Genomic DNA, 24,677 nt, shown 5'->3' with positions numbered 1-24,677 from the left:
TGCAACTTATTAGGTCAATTGGCAACATGATTGGGTATAAAAAGAGCCTCTCAGAGTGGCAGTGTCTCTCAGAAGTCAAGATGAGCAGAGGATCACCAATTCCCCCAATGCTGCGGCGAAAAATAGTGGAGCAATATCAGAAAGGAGTTTCTCAGAGAAAAATTGCAAAGAGTTTGAAGTTATCATCATCTACAGTGCATAATATCATCCAAAGATTCAGAGAATCTGGAACAATCTCTGTGCGTAAGGGTCAAGGCCGGAAAACCATACTGGATGCCTGTGATCTTCGGGCCCTTAGACGGCACTGCATCACATACAGGAATGCTACTGTAATGGAAATCACAACATGGGCTCAGGAATACTTCCAGAAAACATTGTCGGTGAACACAATCCACCGTGCCATTCGCCGTTGCCAGCTTAAACTCCATAGGTCAAAAAAAGAAGCCATATCTAAACAGGATCTAGAAGCGCAGGCGTTTTCTCTGGGCCAAGGCTCATTAAAAATGGACTGTGACAAAGTGGAAAACTGGTCTGTGGTCAGACGAATCAAAATTTGAAGGTCTTTTTGGAAAACTGGGACGCCATGTCATCCAGACTAAAGAGGACAAGGACAACCCAAGTTGTTATCAGCGCTCAGTTCAGAAGCCTGCATCTCTGATGGTATGGGGTTGCATGAGTGCGTGTGGCATGGGCAGCTTACACATCAGGAAAGGCACCATCAATGCTGAAAGGTATATCCAAGTTCTAGAACAACATATGCTCCCATCCAGACGTCGTCTCTTTCAGGGAAGACCTTGCATTTTCCAACATGACAATGCCAGACCATATACTGCATATAGTATACTGCATATGCAGCGTGCTTTTAGAACACATCTGGAATAAGTATTATATATTGTATGTCATCTCTGTTTATACGTGTTAGCATGGATATGAAAACAGTTAAAGTGATAAGCATTTGCGCTTTAAATGCCGTTCACAGATTTAGTGGATTACTTTAATGACACATTCATTTCCATTGTTTTTATTAGCAATGCAAAATGGGTGTGGTTGATTCAGATGCTTGTCTGTCTGAGTCACGCTAAAAGATCAATCAATACAGTTAAAGCGTCTGTTTATAGTCTTGTGGAGTGATTTACTAGGCATAAGTTAGAGCGTTATGCAGTTGTGTCTATGAAGCAGCAAAATGGTCTATTGTTTGTCTAAGTTTGTCTACATTGTCTAAGCTATGGATGAGAGGGTTTAAGTAAAATAAGCACAAAAAAAATTATACGCTCTTTTATTTCAAGGGAAATGTTTTCATTAGCTATGCTTAACATGTTGATGCTGCGTCAGAGCACGCTCTTGTCATTCATTATTACTCCTAATGGCTTTTCATTTCTCAAATAAGACTATAAGGGTTTTGTAATCTCTGTAATTATCAAATGACTTATTGATGATGCTTGCTCAGGTGGTTGCTGGGTTACTATCTCTAACAGCTTGCATCGTTATATCTATTGTTCACTAGAACACATAGCATGCATTTCTAGTTTTAAGCCAGTCGACAAGGTAGCCAAGGCACACATAGTGTTAAGTCACTAGTGCTATGCTGGTCGGCAAGGTACCCAAGGCACACATAGCCTTAGGTCACTTGTGTTAAGCTGGTCGGCAAGGTAGCCAAGGCGCACATAGCCTTAGGTCACTAGTGTTAAGCAGGTCGGCAGGTTAAGTCACTAGTGCTATGCTAGTCGGCAAGGTACCCAAGGCACACATAGCCTTAGGTCACTTGTGTTAAGCTGGTCAGCAAGGTAGCCAAGGCACACATAGATAGTAAAACATGCAGTCCCATTTAAAAAAAAAAAAAAGCAGTGCATGGCTTGGCAATAGATCTGCTGTTTGGGGGGTGTTTTTTTCATACCTCCTCCTGTCTAATGTCATCATTGTGCAGAAATGTGCATCTCTGCCAATGCAGCAGCTTGTTTTCTCACTCAACATCATGTATATATTACTTGTATTGTCTATTTCTCTCATTACCCTGTGCATCATACTAGATGACTGTTTTCCATCCTGTTTCCCAGAACTGCCTTTGAAACACTCCTGCCCCGTCCAGCCGGATCCTGTGAACTTCACATCCATTGAAAGCCCTCTCAAGAAGCAGTCACTAGAGATTCCTGAGAGTTATTCCCACTTTAGTGACGTGTTCTGCCCCAAGAAAGCTTTCCACCTTCCACAGCACAGGCCATGGGACTGTCCCACGATCTCATTTCAGGTGAGCCAGTGCCCAGAGGAAGAATGTACCCATTATCCATTCCTGAGCAGAAGACCATGGATGAGTACCTACAACAGGAAGCTCTACAACAGGGCTGCATCCATCCATCCATCCATCCACCCACATCCCCTGCTGTTTCCAGTTTTTTTCTTTGTGGTTAAGGACGGAGGCTTGCATACTGCATTATTCTGTATGGCCTGGTCAACCTGGTCAATCTTCCAAGATTGCATGCACAGAGTACTCAGAGAGTTTCCTCACAAGTTTGATTGGGTCTATATTGATCCTTGTGTACTCTCAAAATCTAGCTGAACATCACTACCATGTTACGGAGGACCTCAAGAAACGACGTCTATTCAACCTGTTCCTGAAAGCGGAGAAGTGCCAGTTCCATCAACCTGAAACACAGTTCCTCCGTTACAACATCAGTCAAGATGGCATCACCATGGACGAGAGGAAGGTGGACACCATCTGCAACTGGCCTATTCCTTTAACAGTCAAATAACTCCAAAGATTCCTGGGTTCTGCAACTTCTACCAACGATTCATTCTCAATTCCGTAGAATTACCAATCCATTAATCTCCTTCCTCCGAGGGAAGCCCAAGTCTCTGTTCTGGTCCACCGATGCCACAAAGTCCTTCGAGCAGTTGAAGCAAGCTTTCTGCAGTGCTCTGCTCTTTACTCACGCTAAACCTGACAAGCCGTTCACAGTGGAGGTTGATGCTTCATCCACAGGGGTAGGAGCAGTATTGTCCCAGCAGCAGGGGACACCTTAAAACTCCATCCATGTGCCTTCTTCTCCTGTAAGTTAACCCCAGAGGAGAAAAACTATAACATCAGAAATCGAGAACTTCTTTCCATCAATCATTACTGTCAGGAATCATCACACTCATCAGCAGCACCCTCTACAAAAGCCTGCACCACACACACACCATCACTGTCTGGTCTCAACTAGGACTCACCCAAATTGTGGATATTCCTTACCTGAGATACCTACTTCCGTGTTCGTCTCCAATCCTGCCTGTCTCCAGTCTCCAGTTCTCCAACTCCCTGTAAGAGGTTACATCTCATTCAGTACCCTACGCTATACTGGTGTGTAGGGTGTGTGTGGTGCCACATACCTGTGTTCTACTGCATCTTTATCATTGTCTTCATGGTTGTTGTCTGCCTGCAAATATACTTACCATACACCTGTTTGAATAAAACTTGTTTATTGTAATTTACTACTTCTGCAAGTCTGTTTCCTGACAACTACAAGTGAACTTATAGGTATACTGATAGTTCTACCCGCGACCATATAACAATCACAGCATGGATAGCTGGAAAATTCAGTCAATGGCGGGAACAGAGTAAAGTAGATTTGAAGTAAATTCCTATGTACACTACCAGTGGTCTAGCCACAGATACTCAGAATCAGGAACATATGTGTTTTCTTTATAAATCAATATTTTCAAACAAAGTAAGTTTATAAGACTAAGTAAAACTATGAGGAAAAAAAGTATTTAATAGACTACTCAATCAAAAGAGAAAGCACAACTACAAGCCAAGTATACTTACAATACTTAATTATACTTTTATGGATCTCAATCAAAATATTCAGTACAAGTACAGGCCAAATAAACAGACTTTTCGGTTACACTTTATTTCGATAGTCCACTTTAGACAAACTATTAACTATAAGTAACTTTTCAACTACATGTCAACTAACTCTCATTAGAGTATTACTAGGCTGTAGTAGACTGTCAGAAGTTAGGTTATGGTAAGGTGTTAGGGTTCGGGTTAGTAGAATAAGTTGACTTGTAGTTGCCAAGTTACTTATAGTCAGTAGAATATCTGTTGGGGGACCATCAAAATAAAGAGTTAGCAGATATTAGGCATACAGTCTACTAATACTCTAATGACAGTTAGTTGACATGTAGCTGCAAAGTTACTTATAGTTAGTACAATGTCTAAAGAAAACCGACTTTTCTATCATTATACTATATTTTCAGTCAAGTATAGTGCAATTTTAAGAATATTTCTGAGAAGCACATAATAAGTATTCTGTAAGTAGGCCTATACTTTCTTACTTTTAGTTTAAAAGAAGTATACTAATATCACACTGGAATAAATTTCTTTTTGTAAGGGTAGGATTGTCAAAAGGGGAGAACTGGGCCCAAAATCGGCCCGATTATCTTGTAATGTGCGGGTGCCTTTACTTAAGTGGCCTTTTATTTCATTAACATTATATTATCTGTAATAGGGTTTTAAAATATATACTTAAGGATTTAACACTATTATGCACATTCAATACAATTAAGTGCACTTATTTTTCACAAGGGTACAATGCAGGAAGAGTCTAGCCATTCTAAATGTTCTACAATGTCATTTTGTAAGAATGGTTTTAGTTTTTGAGGCACAAACTGACAAAGAGCAGAGTGACCTTCAAAGTAGTCTTTCACTATAAGTAACAGCTGTTTCCATGGGTCGGAACCTCACCACACAACGGAAACACAATGAGATGGGAAATGGTGCTGAGAGGACACCTGTTCTTAGTAGGGACACAAACATCGAGAAATTGGGTGTACATAATTTTTTTTTAAATAAAACAGTTGATTTGTGTGACAAGATTGTTTATGCTGACACTGATTTGTCCACACTGAATTCAGGAAAGCAGTTTGGGGTATAGGCAAAGAAAACTGCTTGTACATATTCTCTCATTCTCACAAACACAGGTTTACAAAATCAGGGCTCGCGAAATCGCCCGCCCGACGTCCCGGGGCTATTGTGTTATCCAGTCGGGCTACCAAAATGCATAACCGGCCGGCCCAACGGGCTATCTGAAATAGTGAAATCAAATTCCTCCTTTTTTTCACATTATTGACTAGTTATTGTCTTCCAAACTCGATAAAAACCACAAGGTTTCTTCACTAGGATATTTTGCTTTTGAACAGATCGTGCGCGCGTGGATGTGGTCACATTATGAGAACGCGCTTGAGAAACTGTAACTACCTCTCGTTGCTTTCATACGGATTAAACATAGAATATTTGTTTTTTATATAATTAACATCATTTAAAAATAAAGACATGTCTTATGCCAGTGTGGCAAGCATCCGCTGAGTTAGGGTAGACTGTGTAGAGTTGAGACATGTGAAAGATCATTTTCTGTCGCGTTTCAGAATGAACTAAAGTGAGACGGCAGAACGCGCATCACGTTTATTTTCTTTATTTTACGAAAAACACAACATTTTGTTTTTATTATGAGTATACACAAATAAAAGAAGACATTTAACAGTTTTAAATGCTGTTTAACACTTGCCTGTATGACAAAAATTGACGGAGTTAAAGCAAAATATGACCGCGTAAGATTTTGATCATGCTGATTTACTCGCAGCGCAATTTCTCAAGAATCTCCATGCCTGTTTTAAGAGAAACACATGATCAATAAAAATTAAAGCTCCACTTTCACACGAATGCTTTAGTTTGCGTGTCACTGTAAAGCTGCTTTGAAACAAAACAACCTGTATTGTAAAAAGCGCTGCGTGAATAAATATGACCATCATTCAGACCATTCTGCTATATAAACAGCATAAAATAATTAGAACACCATTTTCTTGCCTCAAAAAAGTCTGGTATTATTATGATTTATGTATTGCTACACTTCAATATGTGAATTATTCAGAAAATTAACACTTTTAGCGCTGTCAGGATTTAAAACAGAGCTTTGCGCTCTGGTTTATGGCTGCTTTACATTACATTTTACCTGCCACATTGACACTGTTTTCAAAACTCCCGATGCTTAGAATCTTGTACAAAAACAGTCAGAGAAACATATCAAAGCTTCAAAGAGTAATTATTTCTCCATCCCATCCGGCATCCAACTGCAAGTTCTGAGCGTTTGGGAAAGACAACTGGTGCTTCCCCCTTTATTGTTGTCAATTTATTGTTGCTAAGCGACAGAGATTGCGTGCGCACTTGAGAACATTTCGAAAGAGGAGCATGGATTTACGGAAGTATTTCAGTTCTACTCGGCCCAAAAAAACAGGTCAGGATGAAGAGACAGACAAAGAAAAACATACAGCAAAGCGGAAGAGTTCAGAAAAATCTGACTATGAGGCAAAAAGAAAGCGCAGCTTTTTGATGTCATGGACAAAAGAATTTCTGTGGCTGGACCATGACAAGGTAAACGACACAATGTTCTGTCGAGTTTGTCGTCAATTCCCCACTATTTCTGACTCAACAAGTGTTTTTGTCACTGGAACCAGTAATTTTAGGAAAGACCCCATCAGAACCCATGACAAATCCCTGCATCACAAAAAGTGCATTGGTGCCCAGTCTGCAGTGTCTTTCCCAGAAAGAACGCCAATTGCAAAAAAACATACTAAAAATAAGCCAAGCACAACAAGAAGTCCTGAAAAAACTTTTCAGAACAGCATACTGTGTTGCAAAAAATGAATTACCGTTGGCCAAATTTAGCACTCTTTGCAAACTTCAAACGGCCTAGACCTTGGTTCCACTTACCACAATGACCATGCTTGCAGAGAGTTTATTGGAGCAATAGCACAAACCTCAAGAGACCAGATTGAAAAGGAAATTCAAGATAGCAAGTTCTTAACAATTCTTGCAGATGGCAGTACAGACACTGGTATCATAGAACAGGAGTTGGTTCAGGTCAGGTATGTGAAAGACAATGGTGACATATCCACATACATGATCAAATGTCAGCCAGTCAAGAGCTCAAATGCTGCAGGTGTTTTAGAAGCTATTGATGAGGCAGTGAACACCATGGGTATCAGGGAAGACACATGGAGGAAGAAAGTAGTGTGTGCAAACTTTGATGGAGCTGCAGTGATGATGGGTGCGAAAACAGGTGTAGCTGGGAGACTGAAACAGAGGATACCCCACATCATAACAATCCACTGTGTGGCACACAAATTAGAGCTAGCCGTGCTGGATAGTGTGAAAGGCTGTGAGTACCTGGTAAAGTTTGAGGATACACTGAAAACCATCTTTAAGATGTACTACTATTCCCCAAAGAAGCGAAGAGACCTGGCTGAAATAAGTGAACTGCTTAATGAGAAAGTGGCACATTTCAGTGGGCTGAAAAGCACGAGGTGGCTCCCAAGCAGGCTAAGATGTCTGAAGGCTATTGAAAAAAATTACACTCCCACTGTTGTGCATATGGAGAATATGGCAGGAGGAAGTGATATTAAGTCAGAGGATGCTGCCAAAGCAAAGGGGGTGGTGCAGGAGATGAAGACTGAGAAATTTGTTCGTTTCCTACATTTCATGTTGGACTACAGCAACATATTATCCATGTGCAGTACTGGTTTCCAACATGACAACTTATACATCACGCGAACCAGTCAGTTGGTTGAGAGCACCACATCACGTTTACCTGAAAACAAAACCGGGAGAATACCAGAAATCCTTGGACACAAAGTTCACAGTGAAAGATGATGGTAGCATGTGCTACTGTGGAACTGACCTCACAAAAAGCCAGCGACCTGCTAGAAAAGGTGAGGGCTCAGACAAAGACACCATTGGTGCTGAGTTTCAGAGGATTATTGACAACACAGTAAAGTACATGGACAGCAGATTTAAAAATCTGTCTGAAGAACCTCTGTCTTGTTTCAAAGTTTTTGACCCTTCTACTCTCCCCCACTCCAGAGAAGAGCTGGCAAATTATGGGGACGAAAAGGTGGATTATCTAGTCAAACATTTTGCCAGTTTGCTAAATGAGGAAGAGAAGGAGAAAATTCCACAGGAATGGATGGATCTAAAAATGTGGCTTTCAGAGCACCGGGGAATCAAGCAAGATTGCTTGTACAAAGATCTCCTCACTGAGAATCCAGAACACCTCTCTCATATCTTGTTGTTGGTGAAATTAATGCTGACACTAAGTCCATCGACAGCCATCTGTGAGAGAGGATTTTCCTGCATGAACCGAGTGAAAACATCATATCGTACTTCTCTAAAGTCTGAAACACTGAATGATCTCATGCAACTCTCCATAAACGGGGAAGAGGTTGAATCTTTTTGCCCCGACAAGGCAGTTAGTTCCTGGATGGTTTCTGGAATTGGTTCAAGACACCTGAAACATAAAACCCCAGCAAAAAAGAGCAGAGAATTGGAAATTGATGCACAGGAGGAGAAAGCTGATGGAGACGCTATGCCCTCAACATCGAGTGGCATTTTCTCTGTTACTTCAGTGGAGATCTCCGATTCAGAATCTGACACAGACTGATTCATGTTCCATACTGTTCATAAATTTCAGTTCAGTTAGAACCAGACATTTGTATTGATGATTCTAATTTGATTATTTTATATCTGATTGTTGATATTTGTGTTTTGAAAAAGTTTTTGATTGATGTTTGGACTCAATTGACCGATTTTCTACAATAAAAATTCTCTTTTAATTTGGGCTAGTAAAATTCATTTCGGCTACCAAAAGGGGTACCAGCGATTTTGAAATTTTGCCCTGAAAATGATGTTTTTTTAACAAAGTTCGGGAGGAGCACGTTCAGATAATTAACACGAGTGTAGAGCACTCAGCAATCAATGGTAAGAGGTATATATACATTCAGCAGTCTCACCTCTATCCATTGACAGTTTTGCAGCATCTCTCCACCACCCCTTCTCCACACTTCTAGTCCTAAACACTTACATACGGGGGAGTACTCTGGGTTCGGGCCGAACTCCGAGCTCGGAGCCCTCCCCCCGGACAGCACGCCAAATACGCATTAAACTTTACCCCCTCAAATTGTATGTAAGTGTGAACTCGCAAACAGCAGTTGAAATTGGTACTTCTCATTGATTTCTGCTGTTCTTATTAAAAGTACAAATTTTGCCATTAATAAAGCGAACAAAATACTTTTTTCAGTCTCTTTTTGAACATTTTCCTTTTGATGACCGCCAGAAAATGTCTAGCAGACACTATAGCTATGTCAGGAACCCACACATTCTCTTGGAAGCTTTCACACTAGAGCGTTTGGTGTGGATCAAAACCAATCTGTAAAGACAGATCCTCCTCACCACAAAACACTGCAGCATCCATGAGAAGAATGCAAACTGTGAGGAGATTACCCAGCGGGACAATGAGGCTGCTCTGCATAACATAGCTTATGTCACTGGAGAGCGAGTGGTAGTTAGAGAAAGGGCTGAATCAAGTACAGTACGTACAAATTATCCTTTTCTATTCCTGATTATAAAAATACTAAACATTTATCCACCTTAGCTAAAGTACACTATTGTGTTGTTTGCTGTCCACATCAGGAAGAAACATTCTAGTTGCAAGTCTAAAGGTGATTTTGAATGCCATCCAAAAATTGTTTTCATACAAATTTAGACACTCCACTGATTTGCCACTCATAAGTTTATATACTGCTCAAATGTTTGGGGGTGGTAATTTTTAAAGAAATGTTAAATTTTTTAAAGAAATTCAAATATTTATTCAGCAGTGACATATCCAATTGATCAAAAGTAGCAGCAAAGACTTTTACATTGTTACAAAATATTTATATTTCAAATAAATGCTACACAAATGCTGCAGCTTCCAAAAATATTAAACAGCACCATGTTTTCAACATTGATAATGATAAGAAATTTTTCTTGAGCACCAAATCAGCATATTAGAATGATTTCTGCAGGATCATGTGATACTGACTGTAGTAATGACTCAAATTAAGATCTGCCATCACAGGAATCACTTTTTTAAATATATTCAAATATGAAATAAAATGTAAAATCCATCAAACCAGCAGTCAATTTAAATATAAAAGACCCAAGAAAACAACATTAAATGTCACAAATATTTCTTAACAGTGCTGTGCAGAGGAGGTGTTCAAATAGTTTTCAGCACTTTATGACAAAATAGTGAAGGCAAGCCACATTTCACAGCCTCTAATGAAATTATGTCCAAAATTTTACATGCTCTGGACAAAAAGATTCCACAACATCCATTTGCACAATCAGTGATACTAGGTTGGGTGGTAGAGAGAATAAACCTCACTGAAATCATCTTTTGATAGAGGCTATTTTAGAGAGTAGAGTTTCACCACATGACAAGTTTCTCATATACATTGACGAGAGTAAAATAATGTACTCACTCAAAAACAGAGGAGAGGGAAAAAACTGGCTCACTTGTTTTCAAACCCTGTTACCCTTCTCTCTTAACAGATGTTGTTAATTACACAAGCGTGTTTGACAAAGAGTTCAAATTGCACAGTTTTCAACTCAAACAACTCTCACACAATTATTCTGCCAAGATTAGTGTGCATTGGCACGTCGTTTCATCTCTACTATTGTTTGGTTTGTTATTAGCGGCTGTTTTCTCAGCGTGTGCAGATCTGCACTGGCCTCGTGATGACTAAATATGGTCCCCTGGTAATTTCTGTTCTTTGCATTGCAGCCATTGAGAGAAACTCCCAAAAGGTTTTCCAAGAGAGTTAGAAGAACTATGTTTAACAGATTTTGTTCAAATGGTGCTGTTTTGTAACAGATGCTTAATCATTATCAGCCAGGGCATATGAAGACAGTATGTGTTTCAGAGGTTATTCATGAATCAATTATTGTCAGTAGCAGTGATGCAGTAATCCAGCACGTTTACATTTTGTGTTTTTATTTTGATGTGCATTAATGTACATTGTCCTCATTAAATAAACAAACAAATAGATAAATAAATGTTGCTAAAGGTGGCGTGGAAATTGCACACATTTTTTTTAATTTGAATTGTGACATTATTTTCATAAGCAAAAAAAAAAATTAATTGGCTTAATGTTTCTAAATAGTTTACTTTTGAGTTTTTTGTTATTGATTCTGAATAGATTCTCATTATTGTATTACAAAAAAAAAAAATACAATTATTCTTATTTAAATCAATCAAAAACACAATATAACAAATACCTTACAATTGACATATATGATTATTTTTTTCATATTGCAGTAAAATTACTGTAATAAAAATCTGTATTTGCTTGTTTATTTGTTTTTGTTTGTTTTTTGCATTATTTCAACTAATGAGACTTCTTTTTGCATTATGGTCATTTTTCATGAATCTTTTGTATGTTTGTCTTATAAAACTAAATATTTATAAAATAATTTTCTATTTGCAACATTTTTTGTTACACTTAATTCCAATAATCTACTTTAGACTTTACGTCTAGAATCAGACAGTCTACTAATTCTCTAACGAGTTAGTTGACATGTAGTTGCAAAGTTACTTATAGTTAGTAGAATGTTTATGTGAGCTATCAAAATAAAGTGTTACCAAAATAAATGTCACAGTATATTCCATTGTATGATTTTGAGGTAAAATATGATCTGAACATGTTGATGACAAGTTTTGTGAGATTCAGCCAAAAATAAAATAAAATGGCGATGAATAGTTAAAGTATTCCAGCAATGATTTATTTGTAAAATTCAGAGAAGCTAAATGTCTGCAACAACATGTAGGTCTAAGTCTATTTCAGGTTGCTGGCTTATCGTTTGTGCAAATAGCATAACAGTGCATCTGCTGTGGTGTTTGCAGCACGTTATCAGAAACCCAACTTTACATAAGCTCTCTGCACACAGCCGCTGATAAAGAGGTACTGCCTATACAATGCCACTGTTCTTCCTGTGTACACACAGAAGACCCATCAATATCCTTTCCACTATCTGAGTCAATATTAGCAGGGAGGTATTTGGCCTTGGTAGTATTGAAACACCTCCGCTGGGGTGGGCAGGTGCCTCAACCCTACGTGTAGATTCTAGCACATTGAGTTCACATTCAGCGTTCGTTCTCACCCACAGTGTGTGTGTATATGTGTGTCTGAGCTGCCTTGTTGGTGTCACCTTGGCTTCCGTCCCAGGGACACAGCACAGGCTGTTCAGCACTGTTTACCCAACTGCACCTCTGGACCTCACAAAAATTTAAAGGGATAGTTCACCCAAAAATGAAAATGCTGTCATCATTTACTCACCCTCATGTTGTTCCAAACCTGTATGATTTCCTTTCTTCTGCTGAACACAAAAGAAGATATTTTAAAGAAGGTTGGTAATTAAACAGTTGCTGGTCCCCATTGACTTCCATAGTATTTTTTTTTTTTTCTACTATGGAAGTCAATGGGGTCCATCAGTCGTTTGGTTACCGACTTTCTTCAAAATATCTTCTTTTGTGTTCAGCAGAAGAAAGAAAGTCATACAGGTTTGGAACAACATGAGGGTGAGTAAATGAGGACAGCATTTTCATTTTTGGGTGAACTATCCCTTTAACTCTGTTTCATACCTGCACACAACCGCACAAATTATCATGACTGGCACGCAAGGACAAGGGGACAAAATTACGAATAGCCAAGAATGTTAGCAACCTTTCCATCCTGAATGCCAACATGTACGCAATTCCCTTAAGTGAACATTGAATCAAAATGGACCCAACTTACTCATTCCTAGTCTTGTTGTACACAATTTCGTCATTGTAAATTCCCAAAAATATGAATCTTCGTAATTTTTTGTCAAAACATAGCTTGCTCTGCATTTTCTTCCTTTTGCATTATGGTAATTTGTCATACATTTTTTGTCTCAATCCCAAAAAAAATGCATTGATCAATGAATGCAAATGGTTTATAAAAATATTTCACGCGTTCACATCTACATATAATTAGTACAATAAGTTTATGCGTATTTGGCGTGCTGTCCGGGGGGAGGGCTCCGAGCTCGGAGTTAGGCCCGAACCCAGAGTACTCCCCCCAGTTGGTAAGTGTAGATGGAACTGGAAGTGAGGAGATGGGGTGGAGGAGGGATGCTGACAAACTTTCAATGAACAGAGATAGGTCTGCTGTGAATTTATACTCTGTCATTGAGTTGATTACTGATTAATCTCCAGCTGTGCATAATTTGGTTAATTATCTGAACCTGCTCCTCCCGAACTTTGTTAATAAAACATCATTTAAGCAAAATTTTATATTTCTTTCTATGAATTTGAGGTAACATGATCTGGACATGTTCATGACAAGTTTTGTGAGATTCAGACAAAAAGAAAAAATGGTCATGAATAGTATTCCAGCAATAGACTTCGGCTTTTTGCTTTTACAAAATGATCACAAAGCAATAAGTTGCTGGCTGCAGTTCGCTTATCGACCACCGGTGTCGCTAATAACAAGGGTTTTTGAATTCTACATATAGCCCATTTAAGTGTATTTCAGTTAGCTGTCTTATAACTAATATTTGTCTAAGTTTGTGTAAAATGTATATAAAATATAAGGCTTGTTTTGCTGCATAAAACTTGTTTCCATTGAATCTATCTTTAATGCGAGTCTATTTTCTCTTACTGTGCTGGCAGTTTTTTTTCACTATTTTTAACATATAAAATAGTAAAAACAACCTCATAACAGTTAAAAACACTTTATTAAAGATAAATTCTCTGAAAACAAGTCGTAATATGTTGTGCAGTGTTCAATCTCTCTATATTTTTAAAAGGTCCATTGGCATTATCTGGCTTCTTATATGGTCAGTCATCTCACTGAGGTCAACCACTGTCATGGCAGAGCAACAGTATGTCCCAGGCCCAAACCTTGAATGTCACAAATTGCGCCTTCGCCTGAAGCCACTTAATATATATATCCCATCATGCTTTTTATTTGACCTCACCATCAGCCTGAAGAGGGCAGCCTGGGAGATCGTTCTCTCCAGTGTCAGTTGTGTTGAGAGAGCAAGGTCACACCTGCAGGTGCCTGGTGGGGTGATAGATGATGTTTCTTTAAACTCTAGAGAGCATGGTTCTTAGGGACCGGCTGTTTACTCTCTCTTGAAGTATAATGGGCTTCTTTGAAGGGGCAGAACTTGGCAGACCTCAGACTGGGAGAATACCGCGTGATTAGTTAATGACACATTCAGCTTAAATCAAGCATAATCACCATTAGCCACTCAGGCAGCTCACATCAGCTGTGGTATTTCCTACTATTGGCAGAGCTGCTTTTAATAGCTTTGCACATTGTGCAAGAAAAACAGGAAAGAGGTTGAGAATGTGACAGTTGCATTGCCAGCCCTCATTTAGACTTCATTAAATTACAGCTGGTCTGGGTCTGAATCAGCAGAATTGAGAAAGGAAGTTTGATTCTTTTCCACAATATATGTTCTTGCTGGAATAACAGTTTTCGGGTTAGCTAGTCTTCTAGCCAGGTAGAGGTGGTAACTTACGCTAGTCTGTTTTGATAGTTTTGTATTGATTTGGGTCATTTGTCAGGACCTGCTGGCCAGCTAACCCTTGTGAAAAAGAAGTGCACTAAAGGCCCTGTACCAAATGGCACACTTCATGTGCGCTTTCAGTCTTGTGGACTTACAGTGGTTGCCGCGTGCGCGTGTCCGTTAAGTCCACACCGTAGGTGTCCCATTTGTCATTTTAGCTTTAAGAAAGGGTGCTCGCGAATGCCCCCTTTGCGGTCGATATGCGCCCTCGATGCGCACTTTTGCACTTTTGCTCACTGATGTGAGCTCCACAGCAGACTTCTTCCCGACAGTCAAAGCGGCTTTACGTCACGAAAGTGCAGACTCGAAGGAAGGCCGCGAGTGTTTAGGGTGCCATTTGGGACAGGACCTAATTGTACTGAATGTGCACTTGAAGAGTACTTCAAACTTTTCTTTTTTTTTTACTGCACTTGCATTTAATATAATATTAATTAAATAAAATGGCACTTAAGTGTACTTAAAGAGAATACACTTTCATGACTATGTTTCTTAACAGAAAGTACACTTTTAAAAAGTGTTTTACTGTAAACATTTCATATCATTGTTTTAATAATCATTTGTCATGCTTTAAAGTACACTTATTCTGATGTGACTAGTTCACTTCAAAATTAAAATTCTGTCATATTCTCGCCCTCAAGTTGTTCCAAACCTTCTGCTGAACACAAAGGAATAATATATTTAGAAGAATAACCAGACAGTTGATGAACCCCATTGACTTTCATAGTAGAAAAAAAAAAAAAAGGGGGTACATCAACTGTCTGGTTACCGTCATTCTTCAAAATATATTATTTTGTGTTCAGCAGAAGAAAGAAATTCATACAGGTTTGAAACAACTTGAGAGCGAGTAAACGATGACAGAATTTTAATTTTGAAGTGAACTAATCCTTTAACCATATTTCAATGTCAATTGAAGTAATATTGAAACTTCCCACTAAAGTGGGTCAAAAGGCACTCTTTAAAGTGTAACCGCTGATTTTAAACCCACTTTATATTGTTACAATGTCGGAAGTATATGTAAATTAACGAAGTTTACTCGTTTTCTGTGTTACCTGGACCGAGAAATTCACGTTTATTTGTCACTTTTGACAGCTCCAGGGCTTTCGTGAAAACTACAGATTAAACTAAGCATTTTTGTATCCCCGTGCAGCAGACTTAGATCGACAGAGGATTATTAACAGTACAGTTATTGTACGTAGATTTGTGACTGAAAATTGTCAACTCTTTAAACAGCATTATGGTAAAAATGGAACACTGTGGCAACAGCTTTCTTACCTGTTGGCTTACTCGTTGTCGTTTTGCTTCAGGGGGTTAAGAGGAACTGACAGAACAGCAGTTTCTTTCAGTTTTATTCATCCGTTTGGCCTAAAACACTGTGTTCGTGGTCATCCAGTTTGATGTTGACTACAAACGATCTCTCTCTCTCTGTATACGATTCTTTGCCGCTTTAGCCACGCGCTGGATTCTTCACTGGAAACCGATAGCTCACTCGCGCTAAATGTTTATTAACTGTTGTACACGGGAAATATACAAGTCAACGCCATTACGACTAAAAGTTTGCTAATAAGTATTTCATACTAAAGCAAGGCGGTATTTCACTCTGGTCAAGCGTATCCATAGCAGACTGGTGGGAGTATTTGGATGGCACCATGCACAGTGCATTATGGGCTTTTTTCTTTCTTTTTTTCTCTGTTTTTTTCTAGTCAGGTAGCACCCATTCAAATTTGTTTCGCCTTTCTACTGCATAGAAAGCCAAGTTTTATTAACTGGCAAAATTTTGCCAGTAATGAAGTAGCCTACAATTTAAAGTTCTACTAATTGCATTTAAAATAAATTTAAACTATGTACACAATTTGCAAATAACATGCAAGTGTTCAAAAGGATTACAATCAGTTCACACTAAAGCATATAATAAAGAGGGTATATTATTTCTAAACTCTTTTTAAAAGTATGCTAAAGTATGCTTATTTTTTCACTAAGAAAAAAAAAACAGCTAAACTAGCTCATACATTTTTGTATTGTAAATGTTCAGCCCTGTATGATTGTTTCTATTACAATGTGACTCTGTCTACAAAATCAAACAATATACACTAATTTTCTGGTCTTAGTCTGGTCGAGGCAGACTGCGCGGGATCATCAGCCATCTTAGCTAAGACTTTAGGCATGATTGAGAATTGCTCCTATATTGGTTCTCCATTAGACTGTTGCCCGGAAAAGTCATGTGGCATTTTTAACTCTATTGACAAGTGGATAAAGCAAAGCAATTGACAAAACGACACAGTAAAAAGCATTTTGGCAAATGGACAAAGAAAAGCAACTAGCAAATGGTTTTTAAAGATGCAATTTAAAAATCATTTTTAATTATATTTACTTTTGTATTGTTTTAACTGCACTTTTAAATAATTAAATAAACTGTTAAAAATGTCAGTTTGTTTTTCAATTTAAAAATGATAAATTTATCATGACTATTAATTTGTCCTTTTAAAAAGTTTTTTATTTTATGTTTGAATTAAATTGATAACTTATTCTGATAACTTCCTTCATTTGATTTGAAATGTTACTACCAGTCCAATACTACTGAAACCACTTCAAAATCGTGTTTCACCTGGGGTAGCAACAAAATATGTACTTTTACCATCACAAAGTGACTATGGACCTGCACAGGTCAGCCTGCATTACAGTTCCACTGTGCGTGTCAAAGAGAAAGAGTCTGCATTCAGGTGCAGTGGGTTCACGCGTCATATGAGCTCCTTTGCTTGCATTTTCTTTTGCTCCAGAAGCAGGTATGACACAGGCATAGGATGTTTAAAGGAGAGCAGATAATCTTACAGGCCGCAAGGATCAGTTAAGCTTCTTGTCAAGTGCTCCTCTTCACAGATCTGGCCCTACGGCACAACCGTGAGATGTCAGGGTGACAGTCTAGACAGCAGCTGTCTCACTGAGAACTTTTCCAAAACTCCACATGAGACATCAGTCCCTCCTACATGCAGGAATCATTTGTCTCTATTCAAGCCCAGTCAGTAGGGAAGCAGGGCTCTCGCTGCATAGTTTGCTTGAAGATAAGGGTTTCATTGGGCCGTGTGCCCCACGGAAACATTCCATCAAAACTGTCTTCAAAGTAAATACGGGCATTGACGCTTGCAGGCATAGAAGTGTTAAAGAGCACCTGTCAGAACCCATATAGAAGCTAAACGAGTTGAAATGTAATAGTTGGTAATTCGTTGCCATTGTTTGATATGTTTCTATCTATATTATTAGAGGTGCTTGCATTATTATTATTATTACTACTGCTCATATTAGTGTTAGATATCTAACCTAAGAATAAAACTTTGGCACGTAACCATAAACATTTGAAATCATGTGGCTTTTTGAGGTGTCCTTCAAATTTCTAAGTAATGAGACTCAGTTTTCATTTATGGATGATAAAATGGGTTTTAGAAAAATCATAAAACTTACTTAGGAGGGACTCAAGACATATCTAGAGACCAGAATATCATAGACACTTGGGGTGGGCAAACACCCAAAACACACTTGTGTTGTAACTCTACTAAACAGTCAAATGAATCTGATTGCTTCAACTGTTACTAGCATTCATGTAGTTATTTACTGCGATTCGTATAACTGTGTTAATTTGTTTACAGTTTTAGAGGTTGTGTAGCATTCCACCCTAATGTTGTAAGCCAACAGGGTCATCTGTTCAAAAATAAGCTGTCTTAGAGCGACACCTAGTGGTCATTTTTGTGCTGTAGTTTCTTAACACTGTAGAAGTTGATAGACTAGAGATTCTCATTCTGATCAGGTTTAGATACAAAATGGATTCTTTCTTCTTCTTTTTTTCTATAATGGACAACAATATTGGTTTAGTCTGATTGATTAATGCCTCCACCAGTTATAAGAATATGTTTAATTCATGATGCAAACAGTGTTGACTAAAATATGAACACAACTGTGAAACCACATAGTAGGAAAACTATACCATTCAAAAGTCAGTACAATTTTTTTTCTTGAAAGAAATTAATACTTTTATTCAGCAAGGTTGCATTAAATTGATCAAAAGTGACAGTGAAGACATTTTTAATCTTACACAAGATTTTTATTTCAAAGATATTTTTTTTTTTATTTTTTTTTATCATGGTTTCCACAAAAATATTAAGCAGCACAACTGTTTTCAACATTGAAAATGATAAGAAATGTTTCTTGAGCAGCAAACCAGCATCAGAATGAAGTGTGACACTGAAGAGTAATGATGCTGAAAATGCAGCTTTGATCACAGGAATGAAATACATTTTTAAATCAATTGAAATAGAAAACAATTATTTTAAATTGTAATCATATTTCATATTTCATCAATTTAATCTTATTGAACGATAGTGTATATTTTTAGTATAGTGTATATTTTTTCAGGCAAAATACCTTGAGGTATTTCTATTATATAACCCAAATGAAATGGAAATTATTGTGTTCCTCTCTTATTCATTTTTAAAGAGGAAATGTTGCTATAAATAAACAAATAAATAAATAAGCACAAAAATGACTGAAATTAATCCTTTTTCTGCATTAGAAACTGCTTGAAAGTTCCATCCATATAACCTATCCAGACAGTTTTGTTTTTGCAGTCTATTTGAGAGGTTGGAAGACGAGAGCATGCTGTTCTTCCCAACAGTGTTTTTCAGCTACTTCATTCAGATCATAAAAGTGAAGGGCCCAGGGTTTACTACACCCTTAACCACAGTTACAGTGGACTCACATCAACGTTGAGCCCACTGCATACGAGCTTCCCACATACAGCCATAAAACACAAACATCACACGGAGAAGAGAGCCTCTCCTGACATTCTATAAAGCGTTTATTTCATTGGAGGGGAGAGGACGAGTGCAGAACGCCACACTGGAATACCTTTCCTTAACCTTCAAACTCTTCTAACACCATTGAACAGCTAAATCACTTTGTCTAAATAAATAAATGCAAACATATGTCAAGCTTGAGAGGCATTAACACACACCGTAATCCGCTGTTTGATATTACCCTTTCAAATCAGTACAAATCCGTACTGTATCAGTAAAATCCAGCCCTTGATTTGAGTCAAATCAAATCTTAAATCTGTTAACCGCCATTATAATACAAGTGATAATGTAAGGTTGAAGTTCATTTGGTGACTTCATCAAAACTGTCCTAATTATGAGGTAAACCATACACTTTATTTACTACAACAAGATTTTACAGTAAAATTACTTATTGTAAATTGAAATTTTTTATATTAACTTTAATATAATACTTTTTGTATTATTTTGTTAATTATAATGTTCTTGATATATGGTAAGGTAACTTACTATTAACCAATTAACTTGAATTATGAATGGTTTTTACAGCACACTGCAGTACTTTTTGTTAGTGTTTCTCATCACATTTTATGTAAGTTGCATTCAACAAATAGAATGAAATTGAGAAAGGCTGAGCTGGAGGTGATTCTATGCTGTCAAACAGCCCAATGACGTCAACTAGGGACGTGCATTGAAGTAAATGTGCAAAGCAACTGTTTAGGCGTAATGACCATAAGAGAAATGTTCGTCAGCTGCTTTGCTAAAGCCAGCTGTCGTTTAACTGGGTGGAAGTCAGAGGACCGACTTGATCTCGCTCATCTCCCTTTCAAATGCAAAACACACACTTCCCTCTACAGTGTGTGTATACAGATGTTCCTTAAAACCTATAATCTGCCATTTGGGAGAAATCTGAATTCACAGCCTTCAGCTACAAGGCAGAAACGTTCTTCAGGAAATATATGTAGCGACAGCTGCGGTCCGCTCCCACTAAGACTGCTGAATAAACCACTGTCTTGGATCAAATCCATTACACACCACCTCAGCATGGAATATCCATCATGAAGAAGGACCTTTAGGAAGGTCTGAGCACTTTGAAAGCTTGGCAAAATTTCAAAACTCAAGCATTTGGTCAGCTTTTGCACAGGTTTCGTTTTAAATAGGCCTATAGCAAATAGGCCTATTTAAAAAAAAAAAATGTCCCCCCCAAAAAAAAGCCACTTGCGATTAACCATAAAAACTATATTTAATTAGTGTGAATGAATTCGAGGCTGTAAGGCATGGTTCAATACATCACACTGGGATAGTTCACCCAAAATGAACATTCTGTCATCATTTACTCAGCCTGATGTCCATCAAAAAATGCACAGCAGAATAAAACATTTTTTGAATGCAACCCATATAACTTTTGGCCCTCTACTGGTTGGAAAATAAAACTACAAGTTACTTGCAGAGGAACATTGGTTTGGTAATTACATGAGTTGTGCTTTAAATCCGCTATTCTGCATGGATGAATCCGACAACTTGAGGCGCACAGATGGACTCATGGTAGAGAAGGATATCTCAAACATATGTCTTATGAGCAGGTGACATGACATGAAGGACAAGTACGGTAACCCTTACTCTGAATTTGTCCTCTGCATTTAACCCATCCAAGTCAGTGCACACACATTAGGATCAGTGACAGTAGTGGGCAGCCATCGGCTGCGGCGCAGGGAGCGATTGGGGGTTAAGTGCCTTGCTCAAGGGTACCTCAGTCATGGGTACTGAGGGTGGAAGAGAGCGCTGTTCATTCATTCCCCACCTACATTTTCCTACCAGTATTGAGAATCGAACCCGCAAGTAAAAGTATATTGTTGTTTTAAAGTAACGTTACAAAAGTTTAGCAGCGCTACATTAGAGGCAGCATACAAAGATAGAAAGGCAACAAGGCACATCCGAATTCAGTGATCGTGCCACACCCTTTCTACTAAAATACTTTCACCTGATTGATTTTTTAAGGCAGATGAATCCTTGCTGTCTTTGATATCCCGCAATCCTGTGTATTCCATTCCATGACAGTTAAGCTAAAAAATAAATGTGTCATTTGATGTCATTTCTAGCAAGAAATTAGTAGGCCTATTGTAGTAATTAAATATTCACTTAGTTATCACTAAAGCTCTCTCTATTCTGTTGTAGATCATTAAACTGTTATGCTGCCTTAGAAGTCTGTCCGAAATCAGTTTCGTGAGGTACCTTTATGCACAAACACTGCCTGCAAAGTCATTGCCTGATAGGGCAGCAAGGCAACACGTCAGCTGCCTAAGCTTTCGGACGCATCCCTCTTCTCACCGAGGGCTTGGACAACCTGTCACTCACATGAGATCGTAGCAATAGCAAACCACAACGATCGAATCAATTCCTAATGGACTAAATGGAGTCCCGCCCTAAAAATTGTCTTGTTCTAAAAGATGTTTCACTCGGATATAGCCTACATCAAAGGGAAGAAAAGACTACTAAGACTAACTTGGTGGGGCTAGTTACAGGTAAATAGTTTAAAAAAATGTGTAACTGGTTAAATGTGATGCTATGCAAACTATGTTGATTCAAGCTTTATTACTGGTACTGTCCCTATCCCTTTTTGCTTGCAAAATCTTTTCGGTTTGAGGTTCAGTTGTTCAGTTTTCAGGCTTCAAGCTAGGCTACTTTCACTGCATGTAGTAGTAGCATGACCTTTTTTCCTTTATTTATTTTATGACGTAAACTCGCATGGATGAATGATGAAAGTACTGTACGCATCTTCTTTTATGTTCCACAGAAGAAAGAAAGTCATACGGGGTTTGGAACAACATGGGGGTGAGTAAATGATGACAGAATATGACAGTTCTGTCCCTTTAAGACATCAAAACGATATTGTTTGGCAAATGGAACAGTCTCTTAAAAGATCATTTCAGAATCCATGGAGCTGCATATATGAGCGCAAGCTTAAGTCTCAGATCAAAAACCTGTACGCGTGCCTTCAGCATGCCGTAATTTCCTCTTAATGCAAAACCCCTGTGAAAGAGAGTGAAAAAACGAAAATGAGAGGGTTCTGGGGGGTGGATGTAGATGCTCGAGGACCCTTAGGCTCTGCGGCAGGGACCGGGCTCACAGCCGAGTCTGACTTTTAAAAGTAATTTGTCCTGCTCAGCCCAGTGAGGGTAAATAAAAGTCTCTTATCCTGATTAATCTATCCTTCTGCACCGAACAAGGTGAATGGAAGTTGGCACAAATGAGGGTGAAGAATGTTTGGTGTGCTAGTGTAAACAGCCCGTGGGTCAGGCTCCGCTCCATCACTCATGGCAGGGGCCGTTTCCCTTGGGTCCAGGCCCCGACCATTTATTTAGAGCCAACAACAGCACTGGTGAGGTCATAAGTAGTGATTAGAGAGAGGGGAGGTGATCCCACCGAGTCAGGGTTCTTCCCACAACTTCCTCTATTCTTTTCCCATTCTTTCCGTTATGCATTCATCACACACAGGGAATGTTTAAAACAGCGTACTGCTCCCACTATTTGTGTAGAAGCTGAAATTTCTATAATTACTTTGAATATTCTGAGCACATGAATGGAATACTGTATCCCACAAGTAACCAGATCCCATTAATTCATGTCGCATGTCTCTTGATTTGACAAATGTTTTAACAAAATTGGATTTGGAAATGTAAATGCAAAACAAATACATTTAAACTACCAGTCAAAGGTATGGAGTCGTATGCCTGGATTTATATTTCTCATAAACTTAAAAATAATTGTATCTAAAATGTTTATGCTTAAAAGCTTGAAATGATTTTTGTAGACAAACAAACCATATGAATTCCTTTGCTACAAAAAATATTTTAATTCAGTTAGTTAGATAAGATGGAACGGATAACAAAGTAAAATCAGCCAACAAGTGTCCGCCATAGTTCTATTTATTCATTTATAGTTTTGATTACTTTTCTATTACACTAAAATGTGGAAAATAGTAGTAAAGAATAGGGCTTTTCACGCTTGAAATAGTTAACCCCGGGTCATTCTAAACCCCGGGTAAACGAAATCCTGGGTTATGTTTATTCACGTTTCACATTGATCATACTATACCCAGGGGTTAACAGTTAATCCTGGGTATTCATAAGCTTCAGTTTCACACATTCCTAAACCCCGGGTCAAAGTCCTTATTTGCAACGCACCACGTGACCTGTTTACATAATAGCTCTAGCATTGCGCGCCCTCATATTACACATTGCTGACAGTAATATCAAGTTTTTTTCTGAGTGAACTTTTTGAAATATAAAGGTTAGAATGAAACGGCCATTTCTTCACTCCAATTGTCGTGTTTTCCATCGCCGTTCCATCGCTCCAGAGCAGCGGTGCTAACCCCGCATTTAAATTACAAGTGTGAAACGCTCCTTTACCCGGGGTTAAAAGCGGTGTTTAGAATGACGATAACCCAGGGTTAAGCGCAGTGTGAAAAGCCCTAATGAGTCCAAACCTTTGACTAAAAGTGAATTTCTTAGATGATAGCTAGGCACATCAAGCTGAATACACGCTAACTAGTGAAGTCATAAGACAACCATCTCAAAATGATTGTTGACTGAAGGCCTTAATGGAATAATTCACCCAAAAATTACAATTCTGCCAGTATGTTGTTCCCATTCAGTCAGTCACGTTCGACGTTACATCGGAATGACATCATGGGGTCTCGCCTGGGATCCCAATCACCTCCAAGTAGTAATAAAACGAGCCAATGAATATTGGCCAGGGAGATTTGCATGCCAAATCACACCTACCCGGACATACAGGTATAAATAGGACTAGCATTACTCACTTCATTCATATTTTGCTTCGGAGCCGAGCAGCTGCACAGCGATCGCTCTTTTCCATTCACCTCTACAAAATAAGAGTACATTTATGCAAAGATAGCTATTTTAATTACTACTAGGCAATTACTTCGTAAACAGCCATTTTAATTTCTACTTTACCTGCAGCTTGTTGTGGCTCTCTGCCGGTGTGAAGGTGCATTCCAGCGGTGTTTGCATCCAGCCTTGCTGTGCACAGAGTGCAGCATTTACCCCTCGGCGCTTCGGCTGAAAGAGCAGTTCCCTAAAAAAGAGCAAGCACGAGAGGTCAGCGTCTTTTTCAAGATGTCTTTCCGTTGGTGTGTTTCTGACTTCTTTTGACAGCCATGATCGCTGTCTCTCATGCCTGGGCAGACAGCATGCAGAGAGAGCGTTTGTGGATGGTGCATGCTCTCAATGTAAGAGCATGTCCATGTTGGCATCTTCTTCCCCCTCCGCTCTCACTACCCTCGATGGCAAGGCCGCCAAGGATTATGTGGACATTCCACAGGTGGAGCATGCAATTGCAGTGCACTTGAGCCCGCAAAGTGCCACCCCCTGGCAGAATCGTCCGCACCTCCC

Source organism: Rutilus rutilus, assembly GCF_951802725.1.
Source record: "Rutilus rutilus genome assembly, chromosome: 20".
NCBI classification, from domain to species: Eukaryota; Metazoa; Chordata; class Actinopteri; order Cypriniformes; family Leuciscidae; genus Rutilus; species Rutilus rutilus.
Note: the sequence above shows the minus strand (reverse complement) of the source record.